This window comes from Lissotriton helveticus, chromosome 10 (genome assembly GCF_964261635.1).
Source record: "Lissotriton helveticus chromosome 10, aLisHel1.1, whole genome shotgun sequence".
In the NCBI taxonomy this organism is placed as follows: domain Eukaryota; kingdom Metazoa; phylum Chordata; class Amphibia; order Caudata; family Salamandridae; genus Lissotriton; species Lissotriton helveticus.
In genome coordinates this window covers 658,190,830-658,212,245 of record NC_136071.1, presented here as the reverse complement: position 1 = coordinate 658,212,245, position 21,416 = coordinate 658,190,830, and the positions used below count along the sequence as shown (strand labels likewise).

The window sequence follows — 21,416 nt, the reverse complement described above, 5'->3', positions numbered from 1 at the left end:
CTGTTAGTGATCATTTCAGCTGTCTGTGGGAATAAAAGGAAAAAAGGACAAACTAATGTAATATCTGATACTTTAAGTTTTTCTACCCTTATCCTTATCTTTACAAAGATATCGTGGTAATTGGTTACCTGTAGCGTTGTTCAATGATGCTTTACACACTGTTCTGGGGAGCCACCGATTATTTAGGTGGGAGTTTGTTTTAAACCATATTTCTGTAATAGGATAATGGTTTTTATTATTATCTATATTTAATGAGACCTATTTTATACAATTTTGATGCTACCCCTGTAGGACTCACCTTTGTTTAAAGTCCACGAATCACTGCAGCCACATACCTTCTTGTTTTGTCTTGTCGTGGCACATTCAAAAAGTCGGGGATGACCTCACGTCTTAGTGCAGTTTAAGGTACAATCTCTGAAAAAGGGATTTTTATTATATTATCTCCCTGTTTATCAATACATTTGGGATTTATATATATTTATATTCTGTTAGTGCTGTGACACACAAAAGTTTTTATTCTTATTAGTATAATGTTCTTATAGCATCTACTAATGAAGCCCAACCTATAATTTTTGTGACTAATTTTAATCAAGTTAGCAACAAAATTAAAAATATTATAAACAGGAACTGGCATCTGGTGACCAATAAAAAACAAGAAAAATTACCTAAACCAATGTTCTCCTATAGGAGAAACAGAACCATTGGAAATAGTTTAGTCCACACCTACAAAGACATAAGCAGCACTAAACAACCTTGTATAGATAATGCACCTTTACCCACGGGCACCTTTCCTTGCTCGGGATGTGCAAATTGTAACAGCATACTGAAGGGCAACAAAATCACAAAGGGTAAGACTATTGTACATATCAAACGTTTTATAAACTTCCGTTCAAAAAATGTGATATATTTGATCCAATGCCCTTGTGACTATTACTACATAGGGGAAACATCAAAAGTTCGAGTTCGCATTAATGAGCACAGATCTGCAATTAGAAACAACAGAAAGAATGCTCCACTCACTGAGCATTGGCAGCAAGCAGGCCATACCATCGAGGATTTTAAATGGTGTGGACTGGAAACTGTAGTACTTAATGGACGTGATGGTAACTTGAACACTAAAAGGAAAAAACAGGAACAGTTCTATAAGTCCCGTCTTAATAGCGTAAGATGTGGTCTGAACAGTAGGGATAGTACCATGAGCATGATAATATCCTTATCCTATGGACAGGTATTCATTTTTAAGAAAGGTATTAACTCTTATCTTCAGCCATGTATCACAACACATGTCTGGCCTATTATTTGAAAGTACTCAGTGACGTTTGGGAAACGCAACGATATCTGTTGGACATGCAGCCACTCACAGAATGTTCTACATTTATAGTTAACAAAGAAATATCTTTACAAAAACGAGCAGATGACGGACTGCGCTACACGCCTAAAACGCGACCAGCATATCCGTCTAAACACTAGTATAAACATAACATCTCAGTTGAATCAAATAACTGCTTTAATGATAAGATAAAGAATTATATATAAAAGATTCCGTTACGGGTAATCTAATTGGCGTTGCAGTGAATATTACAACAGAATTACCATTGCTAAAACTACTTGTAAACGTAGTGATGGTTGAGGGATAATTAGCCGATCACAGGCCGTCTTAGACTAATAGCAAATAAACAAAACAATAAAATAATAAAATGAGCAAATGACGGACTTTTTTAGCACGTTCTCATAATACCATCTCCAGAATCAAGTGAAGACCAAAATAATATGCCATATACAGCACAATAGCTCTAAAAAACAATATTATCGATAGAACGAACGAATAGTGTGTACATCGATGAGCGAACACAATAGCGTTAGTGTCACCATGACAACAGAGCCACGATAGGCTAACTTCCAGCCAATCAAAAAATAGGCGGGAGGCTTAATGCGGCATAAAAAATGCGTTCCGTTTCTATGGCCACATGTTTACGATTGGTTAAAAAGGGACCAATAGAGGTGTCTTAATGGTTGTCCAATCAGGACGTTGCTATTATAAAAGACGCACAAACAGCAACTATGCCATTCGCTTCAATTGATTACACGAAGACGAACCTGGCGACGCTGTTTGGGAAGGAAGCAGGGAGGCCGACTAAACCTGTGCTGGTGAGTGAAACTTAGCGAGCACTAGCCCCTTTAGGCCATGTAGGATAGTGTATCACTCGAGGGTTATCATAACATTACAGAGAATACGTAATAAGTTAAGGAATGAATTCTTAACCCCCTCGAGACGCTTAACAAAACGGCCGTATTAAGCCTTAGTAAACCTTGAGTACCGGGTGAGACATTCCGATAATGGTGCTATATAAGTTCGAGGCATGTGGGCTGCTAAATTCATATCTATTGCATAGATCGCTGCCTAGTGTTGGGTCCAGATGATTGCACATTGTTGTCCTGGAAGAGTCTTCGAAGTATCACGAGATAGGTGGCTCCTCCCCTGGACTACAGTGCGCATGGGCATCGACTCCATCCCCAGATAGTTTTTTTCCGCCATTGGGTTCGGATGTGATTTCGACGTCTCCTGTTCGGAATCGATAAAACAACTTTTGAAGGCCACAAGGCTTTCTTTACTTCGTCGGTATTGTTAGCGTTCGGACTCGTGTGTCCTCCTACTCTTCGAGTCGGATAACTGTGGAGTCGGGTGACTCTTCGGTCATCGAGGCCCTGTCGACGCAGCAAGACCCTGACGACGCTACGATGGAACGGAGCCCGTTCAAGTACTGCCCCGTGTGCGGTTCGAAGTACCCACACATCGACGTGCATCCTGTATGCAACAAGTGCCTGTCGCCGGACCACAACGAGGCCAACTGTATGGCCTGTTCGAGATTCAGGTCGAAGAAGACGCTCAAGATTAGGCGCGTGGCGCGCCTCGAGGCCCAGCGATCGGCACCGGCGCCGGCGGACATCTTTGGCGACCCCGAAGCAGACGAGCAGGAGCTTCAACTGCAGATCTCACCTACATCGGCGGAGGTCGAGGCCGACTACGAAGAACCCGTTGAGGACCTGGACCTAGACGAACATGTCGAGGAGGTAGGGGACGACGAGGAAGTTTATGGGGCCGCGGAAGATAGCTCGGAGGAAGAGCTATGCCCCGTGCGTACGTTTACTAAGGCTCAGGTCACGGGATCGCCACACGGCCTTACCCACGACCCTACTCCTCAGTCCTCGGCCCCGCCTCCTGGCCCGGCTACAGACATGCCAGCGGAGCCTCCATTACACAAATCGAAACCGAAACCATCTTAATCGAAAAACACAAAGATGGCCGACAAACCATCGACACCGAAGACGTCTGGGACTACATCAAAACCGTCGTCTTCGGAGCCCTCGAAGCCGCAGAAGGCTGTCGAACAGGCTAAGGTGCCGAAAGGGGCCAAGGAAACCGGCTCGAAGAAGGTCGTCGAGCCAGTGTCGAGTAAGGTGGTCGAGTCGTAGTCGAAGAAGACTGTCGAGACACCTTCAACCAAGACTGCCGCACCGACAGGCAAACGGACAGTCGAAGCGAAGTCAGCAAGGGCCACTGAGCCGAAGTCTGGAGCCCCGACGCAGACAGATAAATCTGCTGCTCCAAAGTCTGCGACGTCGTCGACTAAGGCCGGGACGGTGAAGCAGAGCGCAGCTGTCGAAGGTGCCTCCGCCACCCAAGGAAAAATCGTCGACGCTCGGATCTTCCCCTGCGGGTGGACAGAGGTCGTCGGTCGGATCGACAAAGCCGTCCGCTTCTTTTACGAAGCAAGTCTCGGACTCCCTGAAACGGTTGAGAGACAAGGCGTCGGAGCCGAAAACACCTTCGGTACCGAGGACAAGTGTTCCACTGCAGAAGACTTCCATGCCGATCCTCTATACTCTACCTCCGAAGGTGGCGCCGAAGGCTTTTGCACCTCGTACGGTGCCCAAGGACTCGGAGCCATTGAGGCATACTCAGCTGAGTGGAGGCTTTGGTTGACCACCTTTATCTGACGACCAAGAGGAGCATTTTATCGACGCCGACACGGGTAGATTAACGCTCTACAAGAGGAAAATTACATCCCAGCCTGTGGAATCCTATGTAATACCTCTAAAGAAGAAAAAGCCTGCACCAGACACGCCAGAACTTGTTGAACCCGTTCCACAACGGCCTAGGCGGAGTCCTACCCCTTCACCCACTTGCTCAAATGGAGATGAGGATGAACAAGATGAGGGGTATAACTTCCCAGACAATAATGACCCTGATGAGCAGCAGGACTCATGGGTACACTCTGGTGATCAGGGGGACCCACAGGTGGTCGGTGACCCACAGATGTATGGGGTGAAAACTTCTCCAACTGAAGACTCTGCGGCGTTTAATGCTTTAATTGAACGGGCGGCTACAAACCATAAGGTGGAGATGCATGCCGACCCTGTGGAAGTTGACTTTTTGTTTGATACTTTCTCTGCATCAGAAAAAACTGTGAAGACACTTCCAATGCTTAAGGGGGTTCTCAAGCATGCCACAGACATTTTCAAGGAACCCACCAGAGCGAGGGTAGTGAACCCACGAATTGAAAAAAAGTACAGGCCGGCACCTGGGGACCCTACTTATATCCGAGGCCAGTTGCCTCTAGACTCTTTCGTGGTCTCAAATGCCCGCAAAAGGGCGAATTCGCAGACAACGGGTGAAGCTCCTCCCCCGGACAAAGAGTCAAAAGTGCTGGAGGCAGGGGGCAAAAGGGTGGCTGCGCAGGCAGCCAACATATGGCGCATATCTAACACACAAGCCCTATTAGCCAGGTATGATAGGGCGCACTATGACACCTTAGAGCAGCTCTTACAACACCTTCCAGACAAGTTTAAAGAAGGAGCTGCGTTGCTGATACAAGAGGGCAAGCTCATTTCTAACGCTGCAATTAAATGTGCGCTAGACGTGGCAGATACAGCGGCGAGAGCAGTCAACACAAGTGTTATGTTGAGGCGTCAGGCATGGCTCCGCATCTCAGGGTTCAAGCCAGAAATACAGACGACTATCCTCAACCAGCCCGTCAATCCAGACAGACTGTTTGGGCCTGAGGTTGACACCACCCTCGAGAAGATCAAAAAAGATACTGAGACGGCTAAGTCCATGGGGGCACTTCAGTCTCAGCAGTTCGGAGGAAACACTTTTCGTCGCTCAAGTGCGCGGGGTGCTACCAGAGGACACTTGGCACAGCAGTCACATTTCGGCAGAGGAGGCGCCCAGGCCTCGTACCCAAAACAGAATAGAGGTGGTTACAGAGGCAACAGCGCCAAGGGCAGAGGCAGAGGCAACAATAGTTCCCCTTCCTCTGCTGCCAACAAACAGTGACTCTCTGTCACTGCCCCCCGACCATCCAACACCTGTCGGGGGGAGACTCCAGCAGTTCCTGCCAGTCTGGTCGTCCATCACCACAGACAGGTGGGTAAGGAAACTTATCCAGTTCGGTTATTGTTTGGAGTTGACGTCCACTCCACCCAACATACCCCCAAGACAACGACCTATTTCAGCAGAGCACTTGCACTTATTGCAGCAAGAGGTTCTTGTGATGCTGCAAAAAGGCGCAATAGAGCTCGTGCCGGTGGTGGAAGAAGGCACAGGGATTTATTCCCTCTACTTCTTAATCCCGAAAAAAGACGGTTCACTCAGACCCATTCTGGACCTACGCCCTCTCAACCTGTACATTCTTTCAGAACACTTCCACATGTTGACACTGCAGCAGGTTCTTCCATTGTTAAACCAGGGAGACTTCCTCGCAACCTTGGACCTCAAGGATGCTTATTTTCACATACCACTCCACCCATCCCACAGGAAATACCTCAGGTTCACCATACAGAACAGGCATTACCAGTTCAAGGTCCTACCCTTCGGAGTGTCCACTGCCCCCAGAGTGTTCACAAAGTGTCTGGCGACCGTGGCGGCGCACCTCAGGAGACAGACCATACATGTCTACCCTTACCTAGACGACTGGCTCGTTCAAGCAAAGTCGGAACAGCAGTGCGCCGCAGACATGTCCCACACAATTCACCTCCTTCACAGTCTGGGGTTCTCACTGAACTATCCAAAGTCGCACCTTCAGCCAGCCCATGTGCGGCAGTATCTGGGCGCGACAATAAATACTCTGACTGCTACGGCTCAACCGAACCAGGTGAGGATCGACAACATACAGTCGCTCATCCAAAGGTTCAGACCGCAACACTCCCTCCCAGCGAGAGTGTTTATGCAGTTGATAGGCATGATGGCCTCCTGCATCTTCATAGTCCCGCACGCATGGTTGCATATGCGTCCGCTCCAAGAATGCTCGGCGCATCAGTGGACACAGGCTCAAGGACAATTGAAAGACCTAGTGTTGGTGACCGGTCGGGCATACAGCTCTCTGCATTGGTGGAATCCACACAATCTTTGCAAGGGCCGACCGTTCCAGGAGCCTGTGCCGCAGATCATCATGACGACGGACGCTTCTCTCCAGGGATGGGGAGCTCATGTGCTCCACTACACGGTGCAGGGACTATGGACGACACGGCAAAGGAAGATGCACATCCACTATCTAGAACTGATGGCAATCTTCCTGGCACTCAAGTCCTTCAAGGTACATCTGTGCAACAAAGTCGTGTTGATCCGGACGGACAACATGACTGCCATGTACTATATCCAGAAGCAGGGGGGTACGCACTCTCCACAGCTGTCTCATCTGGCTCAAAGCATGTGGAAGTGGGCCATTCAGAGGAACATTTTCCTCATGGCGGAACACCTCCCGGGCAAGGACAATCAGATCGCGGATCTGCTCAGCAGGTACAGCCATCAAATGCACGAGTGGGAGATACATCCATCAGTACTCCGCCCGTACTTCCAGCAGTGGGGTCATCCAGAGATAGACCTGTTTGCCACAAGGGAAAACGCAAAATGCCAAAGCTTTGCCGCCAGGTTCCCTCACCCACAATCGCAGGGCAATGCGATATGGATGAACTGGTCAGGCAGATTTGCGTACGCTTTTCCCCCAGCACCTCTAATACCGCTGGTAGCAAGAAAGCTAAAGCAACACTCGATGACACTCATCCTGGTTGCTCCAACGTGGGCACGCCAACCATGGTACACCACGTTTCTGGAACTCTCCGTGATACTGCATCAAAGGCTGCACCTCACACCCAGACTTTTGACGCAGAACCTTGGCGACATTCAGCATCCAGATCCGCGCCAGCTCAATCTGGCGATCTGGCTCCTGAGGTCTTAGAGTTTGGCTACCTTAACCTGCCTCCAGAATGCATGGACATCATCAGGGAGGCACGGAAGCCCACTACAAGAGCTAGCTATGCAGCAAAATGGAAGCGGTTTGTCATTTATTGTACAGCACATAACATAAACCCGCTAGATGCATCCATTCCTAACATCATCTGCTATTTGTTGCATCTTTACAAATGCAATCTAGCGTACGCTTCCATTAGGATACACTTATCCGCCATAGCGGCTTATCTTCAAAACAGGCAGCATCTCTCTGTTTTCAGGGTGCCTGCCATTAAAGCTTTTCTAGAAGGGCTGAAGCGGGTCATTCCTCCCAGGACCCCACCCGCTCCAGTATGGAATCTCAACGTGGTCCTCACTAGGTTGATGGGCCCACCTTTTGAGCCTCTACATTCGTGTGAGGTTCAGTTCTTGACATGGAAAGTGGCTTTCCTCATTGCTATCACGTCTCTAAGACGTGTTAGTGAGCTACAAGCGCTCACAATACAAGAGCCATTTCTTCAAGTCCATTCAAACAGGGTAGTGCTCCGCACTAACCCCAGGTTCCTTCCAAAGGTGGTGTCACAGTTTCATGTCAATCAGACGATTGAACTGCCCGCATTCTTTCCAAACCCAGAAACAGTAGCGGAAAGAATGCTCCACACGCTGGACGTTAAGAGGGCGTTAATGTACTACATTGACAGAACACAACACTTTAGAAAGACACAGCAACTTTTCGTTGCCTTCTCAGCACCGCACAAAGGCAACCCTATTTCCAAAGCTGGAATAGCCAGGTGGATCGTTAAATGTATTCAGATATGTTATCAGAAGGCTAAACGCACTTTAACGGTCCCCCCCAAAGCGCACTCCACACGCAAGTTGGGGTCCTCCATGGCATTCCTAGGTAACATTCCTTTGGAAGACATTTGTAGAGCAGCCACATGGGCTACACCACATACATTTACCAAACATTACTGTGTAGATGTGCACTCCAAACAGCAGGCAGCTGTAGGACAGGCTGTTCTCAAAACTCATTTTCAGACTTCTGCAGCTGGCATGGGCGGCCGCCGCTACTGAGGGGACTGCTATGTATTCTATGCAATAGATATGAATTTAGCAGCCCACATGCCTCGAACTGAATATGCTACTTACCAGTATGCATCTGTTCTTGGCATGTAGGGCTGCTAACATTCATATCGCCCACCCTCCTCCCCGGCCCCTGTAGCAGCTGCAGATTACTTCTTGCATTTCATCACTAGCATGGACATCATTTCTGCTATCGCACTCCATCTTTGCCACAATGGCTAAAAACAATCTGGGGATGGAGTCGATGCCCATGCGCACTGTAGTCCAGGGGAGGAGCCACCTATCTCGTGATACTTCGAAGACTCTTCCAGGACAACAATGTGCAATCATCCGGACCCAACACTAGGCGGCGATCTATGCAATAGATATGAATGTTAGCAGCCCTACATGCCAAGAACAGATGCATACTGGTGAGTAGCATATTCATTCTTTTTTGGTACAGCATCAGCAGTACCGCTATTAGAGCGTTATACTAATAAGAATAAAAACTCGTGTGTGTCACAACACTAACCGAATATAAATATATATAAATCCCAAATGTATTGATAAACAGGGAGATAATATAATAAAAATCCCTTTTCCAGAGATTGTACCTTAAACTGCACTAAGACATGAGGTCATCCCCGACTTTTTGAATGTGCCACGACAAGACAAAACAAGAAGGTCTGTGGCTGCAGTGATTTGTGGACTTTAAACAAAGGTGAGTCCTACAGGGGTAGCATCAAAATTGTATAAAATAGGTCTCAATAAATATAGATAATAATAAAAACCATTATCTTATTACAGAAATATGGTTTAAAACAAACTCCCACCTAAATAATCGGTGGCTCCCCCGAACAGTGTGTAAAGCATCATTGAACAACGCTACAGGTAACCAATTACCACGATATCTTTGTAAAGATAAGGATAAGGGTAGAAAAACTTAAAGTATCAGATATTACATTAGTTTGTCCTTTTTTCCTTTTATTCCCACAGACAGCTGAAATTATCACTAACAGCTGCACCGAGAGCCTACAGCCCCATATAAGTGACAAGGGCCTTAAGGCAACAAGACTCCATTGATGGGCTCAATATAAATCTTAACTATTTTAGTTCTAAGGTACGTAGGACCTTGAATTTGAGTATAACTATAAGAGAACTGGTGTTGTTTATTAACATACCTGATCTGGCCTTTTGGACAAGGGGAGAGGTAATAGACTATCCCAGGGTAGAGAAATGTACTAAAAGCAGATTAAAAAACACGTTGGGTTCAGTTCCCATTACTAGTACTATATTGTCTCAAAAATCCATGTGCTGATATTTTACACTGTAATAATGAATGGTTAGTAACTATGTTGTTCTCTTAAAGCCTAGAATCTGTCCTGAAGAAGGTGTTGTTATCAGAAAAAAACCGAAACGCCGCGTCGACAATGTTTGATTCTTCCTTTTTTTAATGATTGTTTTGTATTCTATGATTTAAGCAGCAACTCAAATGTATTTTTTAATGTTTTTAAATGAATTGTGGTCATAACATATTTTTATGAAAAACTACGAATAAATTGTATATGATTCTTACTTTCAACTTTTTGAGAACAACTTTATTTACTAAGTGCATGCCAGAATTGTGTACTAAATGGTAATATTCTCTGACTAAAAGAAGTCTGGTGATTTTAAAGTATTGATACATAAGTTTGTAACCTGGGAACCTCTTACCTCTTGCTCCTTGTTCTATAACAACAAACATATTCAGACAGGTCCATTTATCTCCATTAAAAGCTCCCCAATAACATCTATATCTTTACCATTCTATAGAACTGCTATTACGGGACACCACTTGTTGTTTTTCTTAAATGAGATAGGACACCGTAAAAATCTATCTGGAGTGAAATGCCCTCTTTGTTTTTTTTCACTTTATCATGGAATCTACTGCTTACTGCTCCTTTCCAAATAGCATACGATTCAGAAGAGAGTCTGAAATCGAAGAAGAAAAATACTTTCTATTAATGCAGATTGTCTGAAGTAGAGGCCACATGCAGTCATCCTTTTTTCACCCAGTCGGAATATTTCATAGTTATCTGAACCAAATGCTTACATTTTTTTTTTTTAGGTTTGCTTGAATCTGTGCGGAAATATCTAGGTGGATCCACACCTGGCACATTGCAGAACTGCGACTTTTTGTTTTTTACTGCTCAATGGAAGGTCAGATGTGCATTCCTGCAGTTCTTCTAAATAGTTAAAAATATTGCAGTCTTTAATTTGTGACTTTGTTTGCCAATTGTAGGAACGTGCCACTTTCTGCATGGTTGCCCCCCCACTTTTTGCCTGATGTTGATGCTCTTTGACCAAGTGTGCCCTGTGTTCCTGCTAACCAGAGCCTATGTTCTTTCCCTAAAACTGTACCTTTGCAACCCCAGTTGGCACCTTTCTGGCCATGAGTCCCTTGTGAAAGGTACCATGGGTACCAAGGGCACAGTGACCAGGAAAGGCTTCTGAAAACTGCAGTACATATTGTGCCACCCTCAGAGGCCCTGTACCTTAAAACACATCCACTCCCCTTGCAGGCTGCGTGTTTTTGTGAAGAGAAAAGTGAAGTCGACATGGCACACACACACCTGTGCCATGCCTACAACCTACTGCCTACGGACTAGGTAAGACACCCCTCTTGCTGGGTACACTATACCACTGGTGAGTGTACAGGTGCAGGAGCCCTGTACTCCTACAGTGTCTAAGTTCATTCTTACATAAACAAAATAGAATCCACTCAAGTGGTGGTAGTGATCCCTACAGTGGTGGGGAGCACACAGTGTTGTTTTAAATACCCCTCACACACCAACAGGCCCCTTGGTGTCATGCTTCATCATTGGGGTCTTCGCACCCCTCTACGGGATGCGGCGTGCTACGACTACGTAGGAGCACTGAGAGTGAACTATGTGTTGGTGTGTGTGTGAGGAGAAAATTGTGAGTGGTGAGGTGGTAGGTGATGGTTAAAAGATACCTGGCTCGTAGGAGAAAAAATAAAAAGTTTATATTAGGCCCTCGGCTGGTATCATTAAAAGGGTGCAGGGTGAGGTTGTCTGTTTACATATTAGGATGTGTCCACCTCAAAAGTGCGTCGACATGTTTCGGAGTCTAGGAACCCTTCTTCAGGACGAGGATATGCACAACTATCCTCACCTTACTCACATGGGATGTAGATGTAAAAGTGTACTCTACAAAAATTAAAAAGGTGAAGTGTCCCTCTTAGTGCTATTGTGAATAAACAAAAAAATATAAAATATAACATCACAATTTGACGTCAATGATCAAGGAGGGTGAGGAACCAAAATAAGGTCCAAAAACCCTGTAAGAAAAAATGACATGGACATACACATAGACAAGGACACACACTGATTCAGAAAAAATTCGCCATGATAATCCCTAAAATGGAATTCTGGAGGGAAAAAGACATTTATCATAAACAATGCTTACTTATGGACAAAGGCTAGATGGCCTCATGAGCCAATGCGTAGTATTGGGGGTTCTTTCTTCCTGCTCAATTTGGCAACCTGTAGGATGTTAAGAGCTAGGTTTAGGGTCATAGATGCTAATACTCACAGGTAGTGCTGGATACCAATACCTAGTATGACCAAACTCACGGATTCTGCAAGACCTGGTTGGCTGCCTTCCCCTCAACGCGGCTCCGACGGTATGTCGAGTCGTGCTGATCTACCCCCTTATATATTGCCGACAATGCTTCAATTAGGGCATAATTGAAAACGGAATATGTCCAACAATTTGGACACCAAACAGAATGTATTCCAGAATATTAGCAAACTGGAGCATGAGGCGATAAGGGAACTCTCGCAGAACAAACCACTCACCATTAAACCTGCAGACAAAGGCGGGCGATGGTGATCCAAACTACATCTGCATACGACCAAGAATGAAGGAGACTCCTATCTGATAGGAGGAACTACCAAGTTCTCTCGGATGACCCGACTGAATCCTTACGTGTGCAGATAGGGGCAATGATTGAGGAAGCCCTGGCCCACAACTGGCTTACTAAGGAGTCAGAATTTCTGATACAGAAAAACCCTCGAATACCATACTTTTACACAATACCGAAGGTTCATAAGAGTTTACAAAATCCACCTGGCCGCCCAATTGTGTCCGGCATCGCGTCAATATTAGAACCATTATCCAAGTTCGCCGCCGCATTTTTGAGACCCTTGGTACAGGCAACAGATACATATCTGAGGGACACCAAAGCGGTCCTACAGTTACTACAAAATCACCCATTTGACCCAGACTCACAGATGTTGCTGAGCCTGGACGTAGAAAGCCTTTAAACCAGCCTTCCGCATGATGAAACCCTCCTAATCATCGAGGAGGTGCTACATGCCAACCCGTGGAAATACCAAACCCCCAGGGGAGTGGTAATGGAGTGTATTTCAATAGCACTAACCAACAGAATGTATTCGCAGTAGCACTAATAGGTACACTTCACCTTTTTAATTTTTGTAGAGTACACTTTTACATCTACATCCCATGTGAGTAAGGTGAGGATAGTTGTGCATATCCTCGTCCTGAAGGAGTTCCTAGACTCCGAAACATTTCGACGCACTTTTGAGGTTGACACATCCTAATATGTAAACAGACAACCTCACCCTGCACCCTTTTAATGATACCAGCCGAGGGCCTAATAAAAACTTTTTATTTTTTTCTCCTACGAGCCAGGTATCTTTTAACCATCACCTACCACCTCACCACTCACAATTTTCTTCTCTCACACACACCAACACATAGTTCACTCTCAGTGCTCCTACGTAGTTGTGAGTCGCAGCACGCCGAATTCCGTAGAGGAGTGCGAAGACCCCAATGATGAAGCATGACACCAAGGGGCCTGTTGGTGTATGAGGGGTATTTAAAACAACACTGTGTGCTCCCCACCACTGTAGGGATCACTACCACCACTTGAGTGGATTCTATTTTGTTTATGTAAATTGCCTGCGGAGACCGAATCCACTTCCTCCTCTCCCTCCCTCCTCCTGTTATATTCTTAAATGGTCTGGGAGCTTGTCATTACGAACTCCACAGCACCATAATGGCTTTACTCAACTCTGTGTAGTGTGGTATACTACTGCTCAGATCAAGAGAGAGGGGATTGGGGGCACTTATAGGTCCAGTATACAAACCCCTAGCACATATAAATGCAAATAAATATGCAGTTCCTGGTAGTATTAGTCTGTCTAGTTATATGTAAAAGTGGGAGTAGGAGTCTCACACTTTTGGAACTAGGGCCCTCTCACATCTGGCAAGGTGTCATGCTTCATCATAGGGCATGCTCCTAGTTAGGCTGGTGCTGCAATGCCTGATACTCTTTGTCAGATCTTTGTGTTCCTAAGCTGTAAGGTGAGGTGCGAGTGTAGGGCCATGCAGTGTATGAGTGTAAATTGCGTAGGTGTAGGGAAGACTGAAAAGAGACCAAGTAGTACTCAGAACTAATTTTGATCGGTGAGTCCACTCGTTCTGGTTAATAACTGGATTAGCACACTACTGATGTAATGGTCAGCAGTTGCTAGAATTTATGGGTCAACATGTTTCTTGCTTAGTTTGTATCACCAGTGATCAATTAGCAATTCATCAGGACCAGCTAAAAAAAGTATTCCATCTACACAGTGTTTGGGGGCATGATTAGTAGGAGGCGAAACCAAACATCATCATAACCTAATAGTGAGGTACCTTTTGGTAAGACAGACCTGGAAGAACATAAACACATAGATAAATATATATTAATCCTCAGTACAAATCAGCATGCTGTAAATTTTACTCATGCCTTTAGTCAAGTCAGTGTAAGGCGCAGTGGAACAATAGAGTAAGGTGGTAAAACAACCTACCCTCGCTCCACATGTTTGGCAGAGTGGGGAGCCTTGTCTGGTACGAGATTAAATACTCATCTCAGCAAAACCAGCTACAAGTGTGAACGGGCGCACCTAATGCGTCAAGGAAGGCATCCGATCAGGAGACGTAATGCAGGCGCCATCTTGGAAGATGTCTTTCCAAGATACAAGGTTATTGCCAAATATATTTTTGCTAGAGGTTTAAACCCTTTGCGAAGATACCATCTGGTGGTCATTTAAATCCAGGGACCCCTGGGTAACCGAGTCCAACTGGGAAGAATCGGTCGTGCCAGGCGGTCACACGCAATGGGGTCCATCTTGTAAAATTTATTGTGAGTCAAGGAGATTGGGGCGCTAAAAATGGTCCTTGCAGTCCAGCCAACACCGACCAAGCAACACAGGAAAAGGGGCTCAGGTGGAATATGGATGGGTCAAGAAATGGGTCAGTGGACCTAAACGCTCTACCCCCATGCTCATTCCAGAGAGTGAAACTCTGGCGTAATCACAGATGGCAATCTGGCATGTAAAGAGGCCCGATCTTGGAGTGTATATTATCTATAGTGTAGGTATGGGCAGGCAGATAAAAAATAATTTCTCTGCTGCTCATAAGGCAATGGAGTGAAAGACACCATAAGAAGGGCCCAAGACATCCCCGACGGTATGGTACAAGGTACAGAGGGGGAGGGAAATTACTAGTTTACTAGGTCCCTGGTGGGGGAGAGGTATATGCTCAGTAAAGCTAGTCTATGTAATAGATGGTAAATAGCCACATGGACGACACATCAGTCAGATATAATTACTCTATAGAAATAGCAGTGAAGAATAGGGCTCTTCATGAAGGTGGAAGTGATGGGAGCTCTATACATTCAGTTCACACCATGGATTTTCCTCATTCAATCCATGTATATCGGTGGAAAGCCAAAAAATCCAATGTTGTTCTCTCCTAAACAGGGCTACTGTATTAATCTGTGGATCTGCCTCTATAATGGTCCACCGTAGGTTTTCAGCTGTATATCCCTTTTGTTCAAAGTGTGTACACATCTTGGTGGCGAGTCTGACACCGATGTTGCTACGGTTTTCCATAATGTGTGTTTTTACAGTTTTGGTGGTCTTCCCAATATACTGTAAATTGCAAGGGCATGTCGGTGTATATATGCAATTGCTAAACATATCAGAAATTTTGATTTCTTTTGTGGTCTCCGTAAATGCACTTACGTTACAGCACCCACATGGTTTGGGTCCTGTGACTGGGGGTAAATCTCACAGGAGTGTCTGGTTGGGCCGGGTAGTTGGTGGTGGTCTGATGTGTATGATTATATCTTTAATATTCCTCATGCGTATAAAGGCAAAACAAGGTGGCGGGTAATGTTATTTCACCAGTTTGCTGAACACCCCAATGTTTCTTTATAATCCTACAGATTCGGTTTGAGTCTGGTGTAAATGTGGTGACACATGTAAGTGCATCCGTCTCTTGTCTCTGATTATGGTCAAGGAGAGCTTCTCTGTTGTTTTTGTGTTTGGCCTGTTTTTTAGCCATTGGTGCACTGTTGAGTATTCCCATAAGCTCAGGTTGTGCATAAGGTGGTCTGCTTTAGTGTTGTAGTCCAATACAGTATTGCAGTTCCTGCGTAGCCGTAGAAACTGTCCAAAATGGAAGTTTTGCAGCGTGAACCTTTCTGGATTTACTATGATGTGCATTATTCCGCGGTCTAGTGGTTTGGTCCGGAATCGTAGTCTTTTCTCTTTTTTTTTTGTTTGGTTTTTTTGTAGCCCAGGTGGGCGTCGACGTCCCACCTTTTGGTGTCCTTCCTATCTCGTCGGCACGCTTCCTGCGGAAGCTCCCACCCTTGGGCACCATCTTAAGATTCTTTTTTTCCGCTGTTGGGTCAGGATCGTCACTGAGAGGTTCCAGAGATTTTTGGAGAAAAGAAGAGGAAAAAGACTGATATCTACCGAAAAAGAGTGGAGAATACATCGAGAAACAAGACCCCCGAGCCGGGGGGACGACGACGAAGGAGGAGAACATCTGAAACTTCGACGTCCAATGGAGAATGCGCACACAGTGGGCCCCCTGAGCGCAGGAATGGACAAAATACCGTTCAAATTCTGCCGCAATTGCCACCACAAATACGCGCAGAAGGACCAGCACCCGGTTTGTAACCTCTGCCTGCCAGTCGACCACGAGAGCAAGTATTGCAACTCCTGCTCCGTCTTTACTCCGAAGACACTCGGGGTGAGAGAGAGAGGCAGAGGAGAGCCAACTACAGCATGCAAGGCCAAGATCAACCTCCGTCGCTTTTGGACTTTGGCCTCTCCAGTGAGGAAGAGGACAACATCACCGAGGGACCAGATGACTACACGGTCGTAGAGACCGATAAGAAAACAACAAATGAGGTAGGAGAGAGGTTGACCCCTAAAACCCCGACAGACTCTCGAAAAACAGAGTCTTAAGTCCACGAAAGGAGCACTGGCACTGAAAATTTCAACGGCCGCAGCTGCATCCAGGGACAAACAGCCCAGCGGATCCTTCGAAAAGGACTCCCAGGCGGCGAAAACACAAGAAAAGCCTAGGTCATCGAAGCATGTACCCGAAAAGGCGCGTTCGACGTAGAAAGAAAAGGACCCGAAGGCAACTTTGACGTCTACATCAAAGAGATCGCCCGAAACACTCGACGCGAACAGGCTGCCGAGATGGAGAGGAAAAAGAGAGAAGGCTCGAGGCCGAAATGGATAACATCCTGCAGAGGAAAAGAGAATTCGACGAGCGGATGAAAAGGTTCACCATCCCATCGAAGCCGACGATCTTTGAAGTCGAGGACGAAGAGAAGTTCGACGCCAAAGAGCCCCCGAAAACTCCTGAGTCCCAAGAACACAGAGAGGAGGAGGGCCTATACTATGACGAGGAAGACCAGCACACAAGTTTAGGCTCTGCATCCTTGGTGGCGCAGGACCTGTATTGGCAGGACCTCGACGCAGAAAGCCGAAAGAGGCCGTGGAGACGTATTCTTCGAAGCCTTCGCCGCCAGATGACATTGGTATCTACAACATGGTCATCAGGAATGCGGCGACAGCTTATGGAGTGGAACTGGAGGAAGAAAAACCAAAAGCCTGCTTCCTCTTAGAGACCCTGCTCCCCACTCAAACCAGGAGTCAATTCCTCCCCATGCTCCCAAGTGTCCTGGACCAGGGGAGGGAGGCATTCAAGGAACCAGCAAGCTGCAGGTCTGTCACACCTAGGACAGAGAAAAAGTACAAACACTCCTCTAAGGATCCTCCCTACATCCAGGGATCAGTCAAGGCTGACTCTATCATTGCAGCAACAGCCAGAAAAGGGCCAACGTGCCCACACACTCAGGCCCACCACCAGACAAGGAAAGTAAGAGGATAGACCTCACTGGAAGGAAAATAGAGAGGAATGCAGCAGTCCACTGGCGCATTGCCAACTCTAATGCCCTACTCAACAGACATACGTACCAGCATTGGGAGGAGGTCGGACAGCTACTCAAACACCTCCCTAAGCAATACCAACAGAGAGCAACACGCCTGGTGAAGGAGGGCAAGAACATAGCAAACTCATGCCTGAAATAAGCCCTGGATGCGGCAGACACATCCAGCAGGCTCATGATGATCGTGGTCACATAAAGAAGGCACGCCTGGCTGAGGATCTCAGAAGTACAGAATAGCATCCTGAACACCCCCTTCAATGGAGAAACCCTGTTCGGAGTGCCAGTGGATGAGAAACTGACGCAACTCAAGAAAGAGAATAAAACTGCAAGGTCCATGGGGGCCTTGCATTTCAAAGGAATGAGAAGGGGCACCCCGACACGGAGGCCAAACGGAAGGGGAGGAAACCAGTCGGGAACGTCACATCAGACATTCCAGCAGAGCTACCAGGGAAACAACCAAGCGCAGCAGGGCCAGCAGCCGCAGCAAACCTGGAAATACCAGCCCAGGGGCCAGTCCTTTCGTGGGAGGGCGAATGGACGAGGACAAACAAGAAGAGGGGGCCATCAACTCACCTCAAAGTGACTCTGCACCACCAAGTGTGCCCACCCACACAACACCTCTTTGGGAGGGGCACAACAAATTAAGCAAAAAGGGCTTACAGATACAAAAATCAGAGATCAACGAACATGTACCACCAATAGGAGGCAGACTAAAACACTTCTTCCAGGAGTGGAAGAAAATAACCACAGACAAATGGATACTGAACATCATACAGTTCGGATATTGCATAAAACTGGAAAAGAGGCCTCCAAACAGGAAACCAAAAACAAAGGCTCGCTCTGCAAAAGAACTAGCGCTACGCCTGGAGGAAGCACAAGAACTTCTCCACAAGGAGGTGATCGAAACAGTCCCATTCACAGAAAGAAACAGGGGAGTGTACTCCAACTACTTCCTCGTGCCAAAAGTGGACAAAACATTAAGACCCATCCTGGATCTACGGTTCCTAAACCAATACATAAAAATTAAAAATGACATCCCTTTAAAAAGTCATCCCTCAGATAAGGGAAGTAGATTTTATGTCCACCATAGACCTCAAAGATGCCTATCTACACATCCCCATGAACAGACAACACAAACATCTACTGAGATTTGCCATAAACGAAGCGCACTACCAATTCACAGCCCTGGCATTCGGACTAAAATCTGCACCAAGGGTTTTCACCAAGTACCTCGCAGCAGTAGCAGCGTACCTACTGAGGGAAGGGATTCATGTATACCCCTACCTCAACTACTGGCTAATAAAAGCAAGTTCATACAAACAATGCCAAAGACATTCACAGCGGGTAACAGACGCTGACAGAACTAGGATTCTCTATACACTGGGGAAAATCCTCCATGGAACCAGAGCAAGTGAAGAACTTCCTAGGAGCCCAAATCAACACCATACAGAGCAAGGTGTTCCCCAGCGACAAGAGAACACTTGCCCTGCTGAAGCAGACACGTCTATACCAGAAGAGGCGAGCTCTGACCGTGAGGACAGCTAGCAAGATCATGGGGATGATTGCGTCCTGCATACACCTAGTCCCCAATATACGACTCGACATGAGACAATTCCAGGAATGGCTCCAACAGCAATGGTAACAAGCTACAGGGAGTTGGGAAGCTCTAGTGGTTGTAACACACGCAGTGCAAGAGTGATAGCGTGGTGGAACAAGGGGAACATAACAAAGGGGAAGCCTTAAACACCAACAAACCCAACAGTGACCATCACCACAGACGCATCCCAGAGGGGATGGGGAGCACACATGAACCAGCTCAAGGTGCGGTGTCTGTGGACTCCAACAGATGCGATCATGCACATCAACTACCTAGAACTAAAGACCGTGTTCCTTGCCCTAAAAGCCTTCCAGAAACAACTGTACAAGCCGAGAATGTTGATACAAACAGACAACACAAAAACAATGTTCTACATCAACAAACGGGCAGGAACACAGTCAGTTGCACTATCCAACCTAGCGCAGGAGATAGGGAGATGGGCCATCCCACTAGAAATAGACCTCCTGGCTATACACCTACCAGGAAAGGACAACGTGGAGGCAGACAGACATCAGAATCCCACGAGTGGGAGCTCAGTACAGAGGAAGCGCAAAAGCTATTCAAAAGGACGAGGGACCTATTTGCAACACACCAAAATGCCAATACTTCGCATCCAGGGAAACAGTCCCAGGGGAATGCCCTATGGATAAGCTGGTCGAAAACATTTGCCTACGCTTTTCCCCTGATACTACTGATGCACAGTGTTAGACCTGTCTGGATTTTTTTGCGTAGTCCCTCCTCATTATTATTTATTTTGTCCCCTTTTTGCCCCTCATACCCTTAATAATTTTTGTGTCTACTACTTTTTATAGGTGTTGGTCAAGGGGATAGGTGTTCTTTTTCCCCTCATAATCTTTTACCTCAGGCCCAGAGGCCTGTTCTGACAGGGAAAGTTGGAACCACAAAATGGTGGCTACCAACTGCCCTAACTGCCAAGCCCAGGACTTACCCATAGACCAGTATAGGGCATTCCAGAACCTTCTGGTCCATTCTGGACCACTGAGGGGCAGCCTATATAAGGCGGAATGCGGGGCAGCCATTTTGTCTACCTGTGAGAGTCAGCTGGAGGACAGGCTATCCTGGCAGGTGGGAGGAGACTAGTGTAAGGGTTGGACTCCTGGACTGGGAAGCAGCCTAATTATCCCACTTCTCTATCTCTCCTGTGGGTTTCTTGTCTTGTCCCCGCTGTGGAAGAATAAGGGAGACCCTGGGCGCCTGACTAACCCCTAGCGTAAGAATAGCGGGGTGTCAAAGGAGAAGGAGACTGCAGTGCTGCATAGCGCAGTCCTCTGCCCAGAGAGAGACTTGTGAGAGGCTTTTACTGAACAAGTGCTGAAAAGGAATAGGGCTAACCTTGTGCCCCCCCCCTTATTCAGTCATCAACTGAATCCTGCCCCCGGTTGCTGTGACTGACCCCCAGCTACAAAAATCCCACAGAGAGTCATCCATTACCTCTGGTGGACGGTTTCTGGCTGTGGAGAGGAGCCAATCTTGGAAGGGGCAGAAGCGGGGTGAAGCGGAATCTGTCTATCCCCCAAGCCAGCGCCTGATGAGCTGTGCTGGATTAATGGCTGAGCGCTGACTGAGGAGGGCAGCGGTCGTTGAGGGAGCGGAGACCGAGAGAAGTCGGGCTGTTCCGCCCCTGTATTGGCGCATGGTGCGCGACGCTAATTTGAAGCAGTAGAGAGACTCCGGGAGGCCGACGAGCGGTAGCGTCTTTGGGCCACTTCTGAGTGAGGAAGAGGGAGAGGCGTCTCCCCGCGGTGGCTGCGCAGTGAAGGCGGACCTGGAGGAAGTGCCCGGAGGCTCAAGTGAGAGGCGGCGCCAGCGTGGGTGAACCGCGCATGTCAGGGGAAGTAGTGTTCTCGTCCGTCCGACGCTGAGAGGAGGAGCGTCAGGAATCTAACAACAACTTGTGAGCTTCCTCTATTTTCTCTCCCCTGCTCGAGCGCCACATGGTAGCTGGCGTGAGCGGGAGGGGAGATCTGTGGTAACTGCCTTTACCCGTTCGAGCGTCGCACAAGGAGCTTGCTCGAGCGGGGTGGGGAGCGGAGGGGCCCGAGAGGCTGATGAGCTTTGCCAGCGCTGGGCATCTGTGGCCTACCGGGTAATTTTCCTACACCCTCTGGCGCTGTAAGGCTTCACCCGACAATTCACCCACAAGTAAGGAGGTGATCTAAAGGGGGAAGGTGGCGCTAGAGCCT

At 47.0% G+C, this 21,416-nt stretch overlaps 1 protein-coding gene and 1 long non-coding RNA gene across 3 annotated transcripts in view; both read left to right on the top strand.

Moving 5' to 3' along the window:
- NDE1 (nudE neurodevelopment protein 1) overlaps positions 1 to 21,416 on the top strand; it is a 178,921-nt gene that overhangs the window by 138,600 nt on the left and 18,905 nt on the right. The window lies entirely within an intron of this gene.
- On the top strand, positions 8,916 to 9,763 carry LOC144785439 (uncharacterized). 2 transcript variants are annotated; one of them, XR_013601885.1, is made up of 4 exons: positions 8,916 to 9,011; positions 9,098 to 9,181; positions 9,287 to 9,410; positions 9,660 to 9,763. It is a non-coding gene; the product is annotated as an uncharacterized LOC144785439 (long non-coding RNA). The 2 variants fall into 2 exon arrangements; XR_013601884.1 differs by having other exon boundaries at positions 9,287 to 9,755.